Source organism: Myotis brandtii, unplaced genomic scaffold (assembly GCF_000412655.1).
Source record: "Myotis brandtii unplaced genomic scaffold, ASM41265v1 scaffold118, whole genome shotgun sequence".
In the NCBI taxonomy this organism is placed as follows: domain Eukaryota; kingdom Metazoa; phylum Chordata; class Mammalia; order Chiroptera; family Vespertilionidae; genus Myotis; species Myotis brandtii.
Genome location: NW_005354090.1, coordinates 150,057 through 157,517, shown reverse-complemented (window position 1 = coordinate 157,517; position 7,461 = coordinate 150,057). Strand labels below are relative to the sequence as shown.

Below are 7,461 nucleotides of genomic sequence, written 5' to 3'. Positions count from 1 at the left end.
CCCTCAATTTTGATTGATAGTTTTGCTGGGTACAGTATTCTTGGATTCAGACCCTTCCTTTGCATGACTTTGTGTATTTCATTCCATTCTCTTCTGGCCTTATGTGTTTCTGTTGAGAAATCAGTCACTAGTCTGATGGGGGATCCTTTGTAGGTAACTTTCTGTCTCTCTCTGGCCGCTTTTAAGATTCTTACTTTGTCATTGGTGTTTGCCAATTTAATTATAATGTGCCTTGGTATCAGTCTTTTGGGGTTCATTTTGTTTTGGACTCTGTGAGCTTCTTGGGTTTGTGTGAGTGTTTTCTTCCCTATATCAGGGACGTTTTCTGTCATTATTTCTTCAAACAGGTTTTCTACTCCTTGCTCAGTTTCCTCTCCTTCTGGCACCCCTATTATGTGGAGGTTATTTTGTTTCGTGTTGTCCCAAAGTTCCCTTGGGCTCTCCTCTTGTTTTTTAAGTTGTTTATTTTTTTCCTAGATGCTGCTCTCTTTGGGTATTTTTTCCTACCTTGTCTTCTAGCTCACTGATGTGGTCCTCTGCTTCTTCTAGTCTATTATTGATGCTTTCTATTCTTTTGAGTTCTTTATAGCAGTGATTTAATTTTTATTTCTTCTTGGTTCTTCATTTCCTCTTGGTTCTTACACATATTGTTGCATTTGTCTTCCATTCTTTTCATCCACCTTATGACCATTTCTCTAAATTCTTTCTCTGACATATTGCTTGCCTCCATTTCATTTACCTCTTTTTCTGGTGATGACTTCTTTACTTTTATTTGCGGGCTGTTTCTTTGTCTCCCTATGATCTCTCTTCTCTGGGTATCTGGTTATGTAGATCTCTTTCTCCAGTATTGATTGAAAGGCACAAAATACAACACAACAAGACACAATGCACAAGGCACTGAACACAAATGTATTCATAGTAATAACCCCAAATAAAGGTGACCACCAGAGTAAAGAGAATTAGGGGATAAGTAAAAAAAAGGAGTTCAAAATTATATTGAGAAAAGGAAATAAAGTAAGAGAGAAAAGAAAGAGAATAATAAAGAAGGAGGGAAAAAACTATTTATGTGGGGAGAAAACACCAATGGAACAACCACTAATCCCAAAAAATGCAAACAACAAACACCCAGAGATGAATGCAAACTACAAACAACAGCTAATAACAAGAAAGGAGAGTAAAAACAGAAGCAACAAACAAACAAAAACAAAAAACCTAAAAAAGAAACAATATCCACAAACAAGCACAAAAACCCCCAATCTAATCAACAATCAAGCAAACAACAACAATAAGACAGAGAGAAAGCAAGGCAAAACAAAACAAAATAAAACAAAAAACCTAGAACAAAACAAAACAAAAAAAACAATAACAACAACAAAAAAAAAGGGAAGAGAGAAAAAAATTGGATAGTGAAGAAAGAAAACAGAGAATTATGTATGGACTTAGAGCAGGAGATCAGAAATTAGATATATAAGTAGGGTGAATTTTTAATGGGATAAAAAGAAGGAATAGCGATAATCTAAAGCAGGAATAGGGTAAGAGAAACAGGACAACAAAAGGGGAAAGTGAGGTAGAGAGTGTTGGCATAAAGGTAAAGTTGAGATAGAGCAAAATTATGCTAAAGGAAAAATGAAAATAGAATGCACAACACTAATGCCAATATAAAATAAAATAAAGAGAAAATAAAATGACACTTTTAAAAAAAGGTAAAATAGTAGTAGTAATGATACTGATTAAAAATAAAAATATAATAATTATAAAGGTAAAATCAAGTGAGGGAAAAAGAAAAAAAATTCGTTTCCTAAGTGAAAGATGAAAAAATAAAAATGTGCAGTAGTGAAGGTCATTCACTTCCATTACTGTCCTGTTTGGCGCACCAGTTTCCTGTCAGGTAGTCAGGACAGTATTGAAGTTCCCTGCATTCCACTGCTCCTCTGTGTTGTAAGCCACAGTCCTGATTTTCAAGCAGGCAGTACTTCTTTGTTTCTTATGCTCTTTTATTTGTGTTTACATAAGAGTCAATTTGTGATTCAACCCCTGGCTGGCAGTGTTTCTGGATTGACCTCGGGGCTATAAGTCCTCTCTAGCCAGTATTTAGATTTTGTTTTCCCTGTGGTACTTAATACTGGTTTGGAAGAATGGACTGCCCCAGATCTGGTTCTCTGATCGTTACTCCCCTCTCTGATCCCCAGGTTCCACAAAAACAACTTTCCCCTGCAATCTCTTAGAGCAGTTATTCTCAACCTTCTGGCCCTTTAAATACCGTTCCTCATGTTGTGACTCAACCATAAAATTATTTTCGTTGCTACTTTATAACTGTAATATTGCTACTGTTATGAATTGTAATGTAAATATCTGATATGCAGGATGGTCTTAGGCGACTCCTGTGAAAGGGTTGTTCGACCGCCAAAGGGGTCGAAACCCACAGGTTGAGAACCGCTGTCTTAGAGTGTCCCCAATCGAGTGATCCTATGTACTTGGCTTAGTAATCAAAAGCAAGGATTTAAAGAGAAAAAAAGAGCCAGAGTAAGTGTGTGAACTTTCAACTTTTACCCTCTGGCACTGTGTGCAACTCTGTGAATGTCTCTGTGCACGTCTTTTTTCCCCTGGTACTAAGCAACTGGCACACTGGTAAAATTTCAGGCTGACTTTTTGCGCCCAGTTCAGCTATGGGTTGATTTTTAGAGTTCCCGTCTGCCAGCAGCCCTGCGGATCCCCTTCCACATTCTCAGATCATGCTAGCCCCAACGGCCATGGATTTTGTGGGGCGCAGACTTCCCCCGAACCTCTAGATCCCATTGAGCACATTTCTCTCTCCAGCCTGGATCACAGACCTCACCTTTCCCTAGGCGAATTCTGACCATTCTATAAGAAGGTGCAGAGCTCATCTGAGTCCCTGTATTTGTGCTGCGTGAGATCTGGTGTTCCTGAGTTCGCAGCTGGTCCCTGGGTGTTGTGGTTGTAGAGTCCTGGGATGTATAGGCTTCCCATAATAGCCACTCTCCCCTTCAAGATGGTGTGGTCTCCGCAGCAGAGCTGGTTGCTCTGGGAGAGATTTCAGCAGCAGTGGAGGCTGTCGTTCAGGGGAGCCTGGTCCAACGGTCCCCAACAGTCCCTTGGAGTATAGCTGTTCCTCACCCACAAATATACACTCCACGTACGTCCACACACTCTCCTTTCGTTCTCTCACTCACATACTATCTTGCAGTCTGCCTTCCTGTCAGCAGCCATCTTTCTCCTCCTCCACCTCAAGAAGTTTTAAATTTTCCATCATTGGAGGCAATTTAGAATTGTTTAGGTGGTTATCTGGAGGGATAATCTATATATATAAAAGGCTAATATGCTAAGTGTTCCTCCCTCCGTCCAACTGGCCGTTATGATGCTCACTGACCACCAGGGGGCAGACACTGTTTGCAGGAGCTGCCAAGCTGCAGTGACTTGGCAGCAGCGGTTCTTGGGTGATGCACTCTGAAACCAAAGAGGAGGGAGCCCAATTAGTTGTGGGGCTGCGTGATTCCACCTTTGGCTGTGGGTTATGTTGTTGCTGGGGAACTGTCAGCCCCAAATCTGGTTTACTGCACACTTGCTTTTGTGTTCCACACCCTGTACGACAGCAACTTTGCAGAGTGCCCTCTTGCACTCCAGAACCCCTCAGGGGAAGTTAGAGAGCCAGTTTTGGCCCAATCCCTGCAGGCCAGGCCAAGGGACTCCACCTGGCAGAGGGACCCCACTCACTCCGCAGACTTTCAAGCCATGGTGACACCCCAGCTGCAGCTGGCCAGGGAAGAACCACATGAAGTTGGCTCCAGGGCGTGTTCGGGCCATTTTGTTCAGTCCCACCCTGCCAGCCACCTTCTAATTAATTTTTTTTCAGTGTGCATGAATCCATGCTCCATGTGACTAGTCTAGAGATAATTGGCTCAGAACCTATCTATTGCATGGTAGTAGCATATAAATGTTGATTGGCTGTTTGTCCACACAAGCAGAAAGCAAGTTGATTTCCATTTATGATCATTGATAATTATAAAACTCAAACAATTTTGTTTTGTGTCTCTCTCTCTCTCTCTCTCTCTCTCTCTCTCTCTCTCTCCCTCTTTGTTTTTTTAGCCTGTTGGTATTTGCAGAGGTACTCTGGGTTGAAGATTTGAAGTAAAGCTTGTCGGTATAAATTGTGACTTCTTTCCATCACAGGTATTTTTTCATTCTAATGGTTTGTCTTTCTGTGAAGAAAAAAAGCAGAATATCTATGTTTTAACTCTCCCTACCTCATCCTCTCATTTTATTTTCCTAAGATCCATGATCACCATTTTATTTAGGCTGCCCTGAGGTCACACCCATAGGCTAGCTAGTTAAAGACCTGTCACTCTTTGTTTTAGTCCCAATGAGTTCCTGCAGAATAATTAAGACTTTCATAAATAGGGACCTCTGAGCTTGGATGGCTCAGGCCCTGAGAACTTAAATTCAGTGTCCCAAAGACCCTTACCCTGAACTGACGGGAGAAGTTGTTTCCATGGAAATAGTTGGTCCCATTCCAGAAGTATTTATTGAGCACTTAATATGAGACAGCCTGATATAGTTGAAAGGGTGGTTGAGAGAGGCCACCTGGGTTCCAGTCCTGCTCTGCTACCTATGAGCTAGGTGACCATGGGAAAATTCTTACCTCTCTGAGTCATGGTTGCCTCATCTATGAATGGGCTTGCAATGCTTACCTCATTCAGTTTCTTGTGAGAAATTAGTGAGAAGACCTGGATAAAAGGTGCTGTATTGGGCCTGGCAGAGCATAAACAATTAGTAATGGTGCTATTGCTGTCACACTAGGAGCAGGGAGACAGCCCACTAGGGACTTTGAATATGCCATTTAAGTCCTCTGGATCAAGCTTGCTATCAAGCTTCTACCAGCCCTGATCCTCCTGGCCCTTATCTGTTTTGCTTTATAACCCTTTAACCAAAGGCCCATCCCTCTAGCTGGCTCCCCTTGAAACATTCCATCAGAAAGGCATAGAACAAACCAGCCACAGAAGAGATTTCCCTAGAGAACATTCCCTTATTGAAAGCATTTTTATTTCAGGCTCCCACCCCTAGAAGGAGAAAATTCGCTGTTTACCAGAGAAACAAAAAACCCATGCACTCACCCTCCAAAGATGTGCTAAGCGGATCTGTCCAGTACCTTCCTGAGCTGGATGATGAAGAATCTCAGGAAACGGATCCTGCTGAGGCCTTCCCTGTGCACCTGGATCTAACCACAAATCCCCAGGGAGAACCCCTCAATGTTTCCTTCCTCTTCCATGGGCCTATGATTAAGAAGCTGTTTGTCCTACCTTTCCCCAAAGAAGAACAACGCTCTGCTGAGTGTCCTGGAAATGCCTACTTTAACAACCCTATTCTTCTCCCACCATGAGAACCACATAGAGGATTCCATGAGGATGTGGTGCCCTGCAGGAGATGAGAGGTAGTGGGGAAGGGAGACAGAGAGACAGAGGATTTGAACATAGAGAATAGCTAATAAAGTGTGTCTTTTTGACTCTTCTTGGTCTCATCCCTCCACTTGTACACTGAGCTGCATGCCTTCTGAGCCATCCAAGATATCAATCCATGAATACTTGCCTCGTATGTCCTCCACCTTTCCCTTTGTAACGATTACTGACTTTTAGCCAAGTGTCTCTGATGCAGGACCTGTCATACTTAGGAATGCCCTCCTCTATCTGAGCAAGAACATATTGTTATTCTTTTGATCAAAATGAGATAAAAATGGAAGGACACCGAGAGACTGAGATTCATCACATAGTTTCATGCTCCTTCTACTCCATAATTATTTCAACACTAAATATTGGTCAGATATTGTCTGCACAGCCTTCAACCTGAAGGTGGACTTTCTTTTTCTTACCTGTATAAATAGTCTCTGAGCCCAGAACTTGATAAAGTCACTTAGCAATGGGGGTAGAAGGAAGAAACAGTTGCCTGTGGCTAAGCCTGGAGAGAATCAGATAGTGTTCCCAAGTTCGGGAGTTTTCTAGCTTATTTAATAGTTTTGCTCAGAGGATAAATTAAGAGCCCAAATAACATTCATTCCCAATTTTCCCCCTTAAAAATATATAAAGAGATGTAGACAACATATAATATTATGTACATGTATATGTATATTGTGTTTATATGATACAGATAGGCACACACATATACCTTTTTTTAAATTTAAATTCTTTATTGTTTAAAGTATTACATAAGTCTCCTTTTCCCCCCATTGCCCTCTCCCTGGCTGCTTCCATCCCCCAGCACATGCCCCCATTCTCCTACTGTCTGTGTCCATTGGTTATGCTCATATGCATGCATACAAGTCTTTGGTTGATCTCTAACCACCCCCTCCCCAACCTTCCCTCTGAGGTTGGACAATCTGTTTGATTCATCTATGTCTCTAGTTTTGTTCATCAGTTTATGTTGTTCATTATATTCCACAAATGAGTGAGATCATGTGATATTTATCATTCTCCAACTGGCTTATTTCACTTAGCATAATGCTCTCTAGGTCCATCCATGCTGTTGCAAATGGTAAGAGTTCCTTCTTTTTTACAGCAGCGTAGTATGCCATTGTGGAGATGTACCACAGTGTTTTAATCCACTCATCTGCTGATGGGTACTTAGGCTGTTTCCAAATGTTAGCTATTGTAAATTGTGCTGCTATGAACATAGGTGTGCATATATCCTTTCTGATTGGTGTTTCTGATTTCTTGGGATATATTCCTAGAAGTGGGATTACTGAGTCAAATGAGAGTTCCATTTTTAATTTTTTGAGGAAACTCCATACTGTTTTCCACAGTGGCTGCACCAGTCTGCATTCCCACCAGAAGTGCCTAAGGGTTCTTTTTTCTCCACATCCTTGCCAGCACTTTTTGTTTTATTGATGATAGCCATTCTGACAGGTGCAAGATGGTACCTCATTGTTGTTTTGTTTTATATCTCTCAATCATTAGTGACTTTGAGCATGTTTTCATATGTCTCTTGGCCTTCTGTATGTCCTCTTTTGAAAAATGTCTACTTAGGTCCTTTGCCCATTTTTTGATTGGATTGTTTATCTTCCTTTTGTTAAGTTGTATAAGTTCCCTGTAATTTATCGAAGATAACATTGGCAAATATGTTCTCCCATGCAGTGGGCTTTCTTGTTGGTTTCTTTTGCTGTGCAGAGCTTTTTATTTTGATGTAGTCCCATTTGTTTATTTTCTCCTTAGTTTCCATTATCCTAGGAGCTGTATCGGTAAAAGATATTGCTATGACATATGTCTGCTATTTTTTTGCCTATGGATTCTTCTAAGATTTTTATGGATTCCTATTTTTTGTTTAAGTCCTTAATCCATTTTGAGTTTATTTTTGTGTATGGTATAAGTTGGTGGTCTAGTTTCATTTTTTTTGCATGTATCTGTCCAATTTCCCCAACACCATTTATTGAAGAGACTGTCTTGATTCCATTGTATG

The 7,461-nt window shown here is 41.0% G+C and overlaps 1 long non-coding RNA gene across 1 annotated transcript in view; it reads left to right on the top strand.

Annotated features, from left to right (window-relative positions):
• LOC102243005 overlaps positions 1–5,188 on the top strand; it is an 18,342-nt gene extending 13,154 nt beyond the window's left edge. The window contains exons 2-3 of the long non-coding RNA XR_001359906.1: positions 4,105–4,188; positions 5,066–5,188. This is a non-coding gene — a long non-coding RNA (uncharacterized LOC102243005). The remainder of the gene's footprint in view (positions 1–4,104; positions 4,189–5,065) is intronic.
• Positions 5,189–7,461: the final 2,273 nt, after the last annotated feature.